General features: G+C 40.8%; 1 long non-coding RNA gene and 1 other non-coding gene across 6 annotated transcripts; both read left to right on the plus strand.

Moving 5' to 3' along the window:
- Positions 1–17: 17 nt before the first annotated feature.
- LOC119349455 lies at positions 18–9,428 on the plus strand. Of its 5 annotated transcripts, none has more exons than XR_005169427.1 (8): positions 18–179; positions 855–965; positions 2,500–2,637; positions 5,839–5,928; positions 6,220–6,328; positions 7,353–7,780; positions 8,608–8,709; positions 9,123–9,428. It is a non-coding gene; the product is annotated as an uncharacterized LOC119349455 (long non-coding RNA). The 5 variants fall into 5 exon arrangements; XR_005169428.1 differs by having other exon boundaries at positions 8,608–8,669; XR_005169424.1 differs by lacking the exon at positions 9,123–9,428 and having other exon boundaries at positions 8,608–9,112.
- An 810-nt stretch (positions 9,429–10,238) lies between these two features.
- Positions 10,239–10,325, plus strand: TRNAM-CAU. Its single transcript is given in 2 exon segments — positions 10,239–10,276; positions 10,290–10,325. It is a non-coding gene; the product is annotated as a tRNA-Met (tRNA).
- The last annotated feature ends 285 nt before the right edge of the window (positions 10,326–10,610 follow it).

Here is a 10,610-nt window from a genome sequence, read left to right on the forward strand (position 1 = left end):
GGTTTAGATCCCTTTTTCTAAAGCTCAAGACTTATAGTTCAGTTTGTGTGCAACAACTTGGGAGGGACAAAAGAGCAGGTCGCTGGTAGATGACGGGGGAGCAAGCAAGGACTGATGGGTGCATCACTACACTGCTACCCGTTTCTCAACTTTTGCTTTACACGGCACTATTTCAACAGGTATAATTGTTTCAGTAATTTCAGTTCTTGCAAGTCATCATTTTGCTAAGAGAAAATTGATGCATCACATTACTAATGAAGTGGGTTTACTGAAACCTTTCACTTTCAAGGTAGGAGACTAATATGAACTGCCAATGTAATTTCTTTTTATTTGTGATTCTTGTTTTTAATTGATTGACTGGTGTGCATATGATTTCTAATATATGAATTACTTCGTCTTGTGTATTGAATATAGGATTTAGCTACAAATAATCATTAATCAACTAATGTAATTTCTTTGCCAAGTTGTAGTTAGAGTTAAATGTGCCACTGGTTATTTTATATCCTTTATTTATTCTTATTCTTCTAAATGAAATAGGAGATTTGTTGGTGCTCCATTAACTAAATATCACTGACAAAATGTTGTTCTCATTTCAGTTGAGAGAAAAGTTGCATACTTTGTGAACCAATTGGAGATTCATGTTGTTTCCCTGGATATTGTGTAGTTAGAGTTGATGTCACTGGTTATTTTATATCATTTGTTACTATTCTTTAATCGCCAAATCATATAGGAGATTTTGTTGGTGCCCAATTAACCAAATGTTACTGACAAAACTGACAAAATGTTGTTCTTATTTCAGTTTGAGCGTAAATTGCATACTCTATAAACTAACGGGAGATTTCTGCTGTTACCAGAATATTGTAGGAAGGATGGACTATGAAGGGAAACACTGGTGTTCTAATATAGATGTTCTGTGTTTGAGATATTGCCTTGGTAGCTGGATGCCTTGGTGCAAGACAATCAAGGTAAGATTGATCCCCTGTACCCATGAGTTTGCTGGAATTTTGTCCATTTTGGGCCTAGCCCAGTAGCAGTTTCAGAAATTCCTAGTAAATCCTAGAGGCCCACGCAGCTCATTTGTGCAAGGCAAGAGGTGGAACTAAAGTTTAGTCCCACATTGCTAGTTTAGAGAGAGTTGGACCTCTTTATAAGGGAGGCTCCTTCCCCACTTGTATGAACATGAGAACAAGAGGGACATCCACGCGCGCTCCTCCTCCGCCGCCCGCCTCGTCACGACGCGCCGCGCCGCGCCGCGCCGCGGGTTGCGGGAACGAGCCGATGTCTAAATTTTCGCCACGCACTACGGGTATACAAAAGGTCAATCGGGAGATGGAAAATTTTTGCTGTAGTGGAGATTAAATGCGAACGCTGCACCCTTCGGCTGCTGTCTGTTTGTTCCATCTCCCTCGGTCCCTTCAGCTCCCGACGCTACCCTCTCGCCTCCTTATCTTGCGCCTATAAAAGGGAGGTTGCTCCTCTCAGAAAGACGCACCAGAACTACTTCTTCCTCTCGCCATCGATTCCTGAGCACTGCGCTGCTGCTACGATCTTCTCCATCCCGGCTTGCGGCGTGCACCGCAGGTCGAGATAGTAGGCCTCCGAAACCGCACTCTTTGAGTCATGTACGGGAGAAGGGTGATAAGGTTTTTGGGGAGCGCTCAGCGTGACTACTGGCTTCTTCATCACGGACAATCCGGTCGCCGACGACTACTTCCCGGACGACGACTTCTTCCCGGACGTCCACAACCTCCTCAACGACATGGCAGGCGAGGACACCGACCCCAAGTCCAGCGCTTCTGCTGCTGCTCTGTCGTACGTGTTCTTCTCCTTTCTGTTAGAAGTCCTGTTACAGTTCTTGGCTCTAGTTTCTGTCCTACGTATGTTAGGCTCTATGTCATATAAGCAACTTCATCTAGTGACTATTCTAGATGTGTTTACCTCAAGTTCATATATGCGGATGATGTTTACCTTCTCTCTGTCAGATTGCATGACTTGCTTTATATTTGCTATTTTAGTCATGTTTTATCTACTATTTCTGTTAATAAAATCATTCAGAAAATTGCTCATATTTCCAACAGAGTTCACTTCTCATGTAGAGCTAATAGTCCTGTTATTTTTTTATACACTATGGCAGAGTAGAGATATATTGTGTATGCCAACATGTATGCAAGAGTAATAGTAATATGATACTTCTGATTGTAGATCCAAGGTTTTAAACCCATAAAAAATGCTATCAGTTCTCATATCAAATTTTTATGCCAAATGTGCATGCTCAAAGATTTTGGTTGGCAACTTATAGTGTGTATCAAAGGATTCTAAAAAAAATAAGGTTGAGTTGTTATTGGACATTGGACCTTTATATCTTTTGCATGAAATTTTATTTACTACTTGAGCTCTGTATTTTTCCTGTGCATATCTTTGTGCTAAAAAATGCATTTCTGTTAAATAGTAATTCCTAACTAATTGTTTCTGATAAACAATGATGCCTTCCTTGCACAGGTTGTTTGATGCGTTCGTGCTCGTCGGCGGGACGGTGCAAGGCGCAACTCCGACGCGGTCCCTCGCCGGTTGGATGGCGTTCAGGCGCAACCCCGGCGCGCACTAAGTACTGCCTCGGCTACAGCCTCCCTCTATGAGGTCCATATTCCTCCCGCTCCTCTGCTTCGGCTACTGTATGGGACATGGCCATGGCTATATTGATGTGGTGCTTGTCTGGTTGATGCTCTATGCCCTACTCATGCATCGGTTCCTACTTGAGCTTTGTACTTGTGGATCCATGCCATTTTAGGGTTTGCAGGCTGTTGTTCATGTTTAGTTGCTATCATAGGAGCTAATGTGATGCTCTGGTTTACATGTGGATGCCCTGGTCCTATAGCTATGCTCCTGGATTTGCTAGATTGATCAGTGGCGTTCGTGCTAGGGCGATGATGATTAATCGTGGCTGAAATAAGTGTGCCTTTGAGCAATCGTGGCACCTGTGCATATCAGGTTGGATCCTCCCTCTTGTCTCTAGAATCCTTTTTGATCCTGTGATACATGTTGTTGTTCTTGGATGGTCATTCTTGTTGAGTGATAACCAGGGCAGCTCAACTGTATGAACAGATTGATCTGGTGATAAGAGATGACGGGGTAGGTTATATGATCGAGGAAAGGTGAATCTGAGCCCGCTATGCATCCCCTTGTCAGAGTCTGAACCGAAATGGAGCTCTCCCGTGTGTTTGGATTCTGGACCGTCGGATCGAAATCTCCCCGCGATACAGGCCGTCGGATCTTGATCCAAATCACTGTGGGTCGTTGGATATTTACCGGATCAACTTCGGCCGTCGGATAAAATTCCAATGGCAACAGAATGTAATACCGTGCCCCCACCAGGGCATCTGGGTCATTTTGCTTGGGGGGGTATAAAATGACCGCGGCTTCCTGCGATGAAAACCTAGCTGCCGCCTCCTCTCTCACACGCTCTTGCAGCTGCCTCCCTCCCTCCCACGCAGGTGGTTCCCATGGCGATGGCGGCAGCTGCCACGGAGGAGGGCAGCATATCAGCGGCGCCGACAATGGTGTCCGTGGCGGCTATGCAATGAACCATGAACCATTTTTTATTTGTATTTAAAGGTGTTGCTTATTTATGCTCAAGTGGTGTTTGTGCTAGGGCGATGATGATTACCTTGGCTGGAATTAGTGTGCCTTTGAGCAATCAAGGCACCGTTGGGTATCAAGTTGGATCCTCCCTCTTGTCTCTAGAATCCTTTTTGATCCTGTAATACTTGTTGTTGTCCTTGGATGGTCATTCTTGTTGAGTGATAACCAGGGCAGCTCTACTGTATAAACATATCGATCTGGTGATAAGAGATGATGGGGGTAGGTTATATGATCGAGAAAAGGCAAATCTGAGCCCACTATGCAATAAAACTGCAGCTACCTCCCCTAATGTGTGTAATATTGAAGGAAAAAAAGAACTTTTCATGTCTTGCTACTTTAAAATTCCAAAAGGTTCATTCTTCCTTTGCTGGTTACTTAACCATGTTTTTTGTTTTGCTTTGGTTCTGGTTGAGATACTAAAGGTTGTTTATATATGAAAAGAACAGACACTTATAGTTTTGTATGCCTCAACTGTAGCTTAGGATCCAGTGTTGTAGTGCTTTGCCTAATTAAAAAACCTCTAATCAATAATAGTCGTTTTTTCCTTATGATTTGAACTCTGAGAGGGCCATTGATTCTTGATCTTAAGGTGACCCCATTTTTCTATGCCTCATGCTCATGCTGCTCTATGTTCCTTTTTTAAAAAAATTGCTTGCATTTTGGGTTGGTTTTCTGCTCTCTGTTCCCTTTTAGCGTTTCTTTCCGTTGTTGCTGCACTCCCTTTTCTGTATACTACATGATCTTTTTGTATCTCATTTTGCCGCTTCTTGGTTATTAGATGCTTTGAGTTTGAGTGGCTTGAAGATACAGATTATACAATGTTCTGTTCTGTCATATGCCATCTTGATATGGATACAATGTTAGCTTTTGATATGAGCTAGAATTATGTTGCCCCACCATCTTGAAAATGTGATAAATAAAAGCCTACAATGCTCGTTTATTTGTATTTACAGGCTTCGTTGTGCAGATAATTTACTCTTTGTTCCATAGGATCACATTTGGTAGTGGCGTGACCTGAACCTTGATGCTTTCTTCTTGCTGCTGATGCTGTATTCTGTAATGGAACTGTTAGATAAGGTAGTTAACTATCTACCGTAGGTCTTAGTAGTGCAGATTCATTTTCTTTTCTAGGGTGTGCAGAACAAAATCAGGAGATGGTAGTAACTGGCAGCTACTTCTGAGTACAAATTTTGCTTTTCTGGATTATCATAGTCCTTTTGTTTCTCACAATGAAGCCGTCGGGCAGTGCTCCAATATTGTATTACTGGGCAGTGCACGCCGTTGCTACCAGTTGCGCCTTGCGCGGCCGAGGGGCGCCAGCCGCAGGTGCTCGATGCGGCGCTCCCCTGTCACTCCTTCTGCGACCGCTGTAGGTGTTCCCCGGTCGTTCTTCCTCCTCCACTGGCAGGAGGGGCTCGGCTGCAGTTCTGCTACAGTCAATCTCTCTCTCTCTCTGCTCCACCCATCATCATGGAATTGCAGGTCGTTCATTAACACTATTTGATATCTGAGAACTAGAAATGCTGAAATCTGAAAACTGGAATCTCCAGTTAACGGAATTTTTGAACGTTTAATCTTGTCTAACTATTTGTGAGGTTTATTGGGGTTTCCAGTAGATAAAACATAACCCTATGTATTTATAAATGGAGCAAAACTGTATTTATAGAACTTCAGAGAATATATTGTTGTCTTCTTCATATTCTTTTATTACTGGAGCCACCATACAAAACTCTCTAGAGCAGAACTCTATTTCAACTATAAATGACAGGAACAAAACTTTTATATATTTTTTGTGTGTGTAGATGCTTAAGCTTAAGCTTCTGTTATTTGCTTCAGTTAGAGATTAAAGAAGACTGAAATTGAGTCGATGGTGTATATACTTGATATATATAAATGGTCAAAATACGGAAGTGCTTTTATGGAAGTCAAATATGCAGTTGTCTTCGTGTTTGAATCTTCATTGTTGATTCCAAGTTTGCTGCTTCCCAAAAAGTGGAGATTTGTAGTACGGACAGAACTTCAACCTATTCAACATAGATCTTAAACTGACCAGACAATAGTATAATATTTTTTATTTACGGCCTTAGAATTGTATTGCCACAAAAAACAGATTTGGAATCTCAAAGAAAGCAGGTTCTTATGCTACATAATTGTTTCCTCTACTTATAGTTAACATCTCTATTTTGTCGTCTCTAACAGCCAAGATGAGTGCTCTACGCTTACTGCTCATGCTAATTGAACTGGTGATGTTTCTTTCTTCACCTCGATTGACGCAACATGTTCCCCCTGGTGAGTCTTGACACCATGTTTATACAATTAAGATCGCCCTATGGTTGCTTGAACACATTTGATTTATTGCAAATTTTGATACACTATTTTGATAGGAGTGTTCTTTGCTTACCGTTAACACTTACTAGGTGTTTTTCAGAATGTTTGTTAGAGCATAGTTCATGTATCTGGTACCTTAGCATTGTTAGCTTTTAAACTTGTTTTATGTCCATCACCCAGACATTATGTGGCTGCCAGTTATTGGTTTTGATTTTTTGCTAATTTAAAATATTTCTGTTATCATCAATGTAGATGGGAAGGGATATGAGCTCAACATGAACTGGACTATATTGTGAAGGCCTTTAACTCATAAGTACAGATTGTTTTTTCATAGAAACACAAGCAGTAAAGATTATGTGAGGTGATTTATCCATTTTTAGAGTTTGCTCGTTAGTGTATCCCTCATTGTTAATTGCTATTCTTAATTGCTATGAATTTTTAATCATTCTTGTAGAAAACACAAGTAAAGATTATGTTTAGTTTCCCATATTATTTACCAGCTTAATTTATGCTTTTCGTCGAAGTATGACTTTGGTGTCTACTATGGTCCGATATTTTCAACTTTGGTCTCTACTTGAGAATAGGAGGAAAAACTACAGTTCAAAGCCTTTTATAAAATGCATGTCACTTTATTTTCTAAGATATAAAAATTACTTGAATTATCTGTAGCATACTTCTATGTCATCTAATATAGGTTTCCCAAGCGATCTAAACAAATACCAATGATATAATTACGCACACATGTCACTTCCTTTCTTAACTTGTATGAAGAAAAAAGAAAACCTGTATTCGCAAAATCGTTCAATATTGTTAGTCGAGCAGTACACATGTATGAACAAAAAACGGACATGTATGAACAGAATCATTCAATAGTTTTAGACAAAAAACGGACATGTATGAACAGAATTGTTCAATAGTTTTAGTCGAGCGGTATATAGAAAAACCGCCGCCCAAATGCATATGGAGTACTCAAGCTGAACAAGCCAATTGGATGGTAGAATATGCTACCAGGCTTAAAGTTTATATTGATCGAAGAGAAAATATAGAAAAGTAAGGGCCGAAGGTAAATAGAAATATAGAATACTGCCATGTGTTTAACTAAACATCAAGCATTTATTTGTGCACTTCCTCATTTAAAATAATCATACCAGTTATATTATCCTTTATCTCACATTCTCACCAGTGCACTGTGCCAGTCAATGGTCCTCCTATCTGAACTTCATTGCTCTTATTTTGGTTCATTTCTTTGCAACATTTTATTCCTATTGCAGCCTTCAATCTGTTTTAGCCTTGAATCATTCTGTATCTTTAGCTTTTAATCAGTTTGTATTTCCCCCTTATTTTGATACATTGCTCTACGACAATTTATTCTTATTGTGTTACAGGTACTTTAATTGTAAGTGCATGCTTACAGAGTTCTATCATGCACAATCATGTATGCACACCGATCTATCCAAAAGATTAGCTCGCGACCCTCTCTGCCCGCACCGCCGGTTCCCCGGGAGGCCGCATCCGGCCTGCCACAAGTACACCTATGTCGCGCCTCCTCGGGGGCCGCAATTGGAAGTGGATGACCAAGGAGAAGGCACGCGGCGGGGGCCAGGCGCTCAAGTGGGAGGCGGAGCTCGCCTCCCCCAACGACGACGACTTCAACCTCAAGTGGAAGTGAAAGGCCAAGTCCAAGCCCGGTGCCTTCGGTAAGGCCAAAACCAAGTGGGGCACCTAGGAAGCCAACAAAGATGACAAGAAGAAGCCGACGAGGAAGTGCGTCAAGAGCAAGGAGATCCCCGCTGGCTGCGACATCCAGATCGAGGTACTCAGCAGAACATATGTGATTTTTGTGGGGGTTTGGCCCCGATCTGAATGAAATGTAGGATTTTCTATACTCCAGTAGCATACTCCAGTACTGATTGCAGTAGCTTACTCCAGTAGCTTAAATGGAACTTCACTGTTACTCAAGTAGCTTAAATAGAACTTCACTATTTTGGGTTTTCCAGTAGCTTAATGATCTCTGCATCACCATAAAAGTGCAGATACAAAGCCATATGATTTAATTATTATACTGAACTTTTCCTGAGTAAGCCAGATGATTTGCTACTGCTATCTTGTTAGGTGAGTAAACACTAAATGTTTCATTAGTATGGAAACAAGTGTTGTAGTGGTCAATAGCCTCATGTTAGTTCATCCCCTCTTTTAGTTTTCCTTCCCTTCTAAACTTCAATTTTGTTGGTTCTTCTTATGTATATTCACCCCTTTAAAGCCCTATGAATGGAACCGCTTCGAAATAGGAATTTGAAATGGTCTAGACTGGTTCAGTGTTCTGTCTAATTAGAAATAACTCCCCCTTTTGATTTCATCAATTTTTTTATACAACTTAGGCCCTTGTTGTTTTATGGCAAGGTTGTTTTAACAAGTTGATCTATATATAATTCAGTCGGTACTGTTGGAACAACATGATATCGTCCAAAAGAAAAATCATAATGTAGCACAACCAACCATTGCCATATTAGATTACCATCAGAGCTCACAAAAAGGTCTTCAGAGTGTTGCAGGATGTTCTATAATCTATTAACGTAAACTGCTTTTGGTTTTATTTCCCAGCTGCAGTCACTGATTTGAATCCCCTCTCTTCCCGTGTAGTCTGTTCTGTAGACACACAACAACTGCAACATCCATGAACTCCGGTGGAGTCCTCAACCAAGGTTCGCCAGTACCTGCGTCGTTTGCCTTGTCTCAAAAGAGGTTATATAAGCTACATATTTGTGTGTGCATTTTCACTTCTCCTTTACCAGCCACAACTTTGTTTTATAGTGCGCAACTATCTGACGAGGGTTAAGTAACTGAGAAACTAAGCTTTGGGAGATCCAAAATCGTTTTAGATGGTACATCATGAGAATGAAATTCATGTTTTCCACCTTGAGGCTGTTACACGCGTACTGATTTTTCTCTTTGTTGAGAAAATAAATTGTTTTGTCTTCCTATGCATAAAAAAATAGTGAATCTGATGCTCCATCAAGGTGGGCTGAAAGGATTGAAATTACTCAACTTATTTTTTTATTATATCTGATTATAGATATTTTATATAGTATCATATACTGTTAATAAACAATTTTGCTTTTTGCTTGACTTTGATGTGGTGGTGATTTGCTTTACAGGTTAAATTATCTTACCGCCATAATGGTTTACCGAATAAAGATTTTTTTTGTCATGTTTTTATACCATGTCTTCAGGATTTTTCAGTTCTCTTGCCATACATAACATGTCACAGTCCTTCAGGTTTTTGGGCTGTTCTTCTACCATTCCATGTGTGTGTGTGTTCATGTGACATTTTCTGTGACATGCTCAAAGTGATGTAATTAACCAGACCATTACTGTTATTAGTGCTTAGTTCCTCGTATATCTTTCTTTGAGAAATTCTAATGATGGAATCAATGGTCTATATTTCCTTTAATCTGTGGAATATATATTGTGTAACCAGTAGCGGACTGGGTGGGTGCTGCCATCGTGCTTTGCTATTCATGTAACAGTCAGAATCGAATATTAACCGTGTTCTACCAAGTTGGATATAATGTCATTGCATTGTAAATAAGTTATTATGTGTTGCAATTTTTTATTACTTTTGGTATTGTATGGTCGTTGGGTTGGATATGACCGCACCCGGCAGGGGTGCGGGGTGCGGCAAGCTGCACTTTCCATCTAGTCTGTAATGTGGCAGCACATGTTCTGGCGAAATCAGCAGAACATGATGTTGGGTCCTGTTGGTATAGCAAGGCTCCTGAAATTATAAGGACCATTGTGTGTACTAAATAATTAGGAAGATGAATGAATGCTGCTGCCCATTTCCTCGGAAGATAAAGGGCAAGTGTGTGCTCTTCCGCAGTGGCTTACATTATATAAAGTTATTTTGTGTAGTCGTGTGTCCAATAAATGAAATTCAACAATTGATATTTTGGGTATATGATGCCCTTGTGCCAAGTGCTTTCCCATATTTTTCTACTGGTCTCAACCATGCCGATTTCTCTTTTGTTCGAGATATCATGGTGCTCATTGTCTCCGAAACGATGTCAACAATTGTTTCATCATTTTCCCTTCACACTTGCTTTCTTAGATGGCCCTACTAGAAGTAGGACATATTTTTGGTCAGCGAGAAACACTTTCTTAAGCATACTCAATAGGATGATCATGATATATCAACGCGAGCATTCTGGCCCAGAGCCCATCAAAGAAGAGACTATTTGTTATAAACATAAGTTGAGCACACACCACACAGTGGGGTGGTGGCGCAGTTGGCTAGCGCGTAGGTCTCATAGCTAAAGCGAGTGATCCTGAGGTCGAGAGTTCGAGCCTCTCTCACCCCAACCTTTTTTTTCCTCAGCCGTTCCTGAATTATTATCCCTGCTGATGCTTTTTTTTAGGGACCAACCTTTTTTTTTCCTCAACCTTGGCGTTTGTTTGCTGTGGCTGTTCCCTCTGTAACTCAACTCTCTTTTCTACGTTCAGTCTGTGAACACAAACAACTGGGAGCGAGTCCAAAAACGTCATACCAATAAACTAACGAATCGCTCGCAGTTAAAACACAATCATGTCAAGTAGTAGAACAATCCTGAGTTCCAGAACTTGTTGCCCCGCTTCGAGCGCCCCCC

This window comes from Triticum dicoccoides, chromosome 1B, assembly GCF_002162155.2.
Source record: "Triticum dicoccoides isolate Atlit2015 ecotype Zavitan chromosome 1B, WEW_v2.0, whole genome shotgun sequence".
NCBI lineage: Eukaryota > Viridiplantae > Streptophyta > Magnoliopsida > Poales > Poaceae > Triticum > Triticum dicoccoides.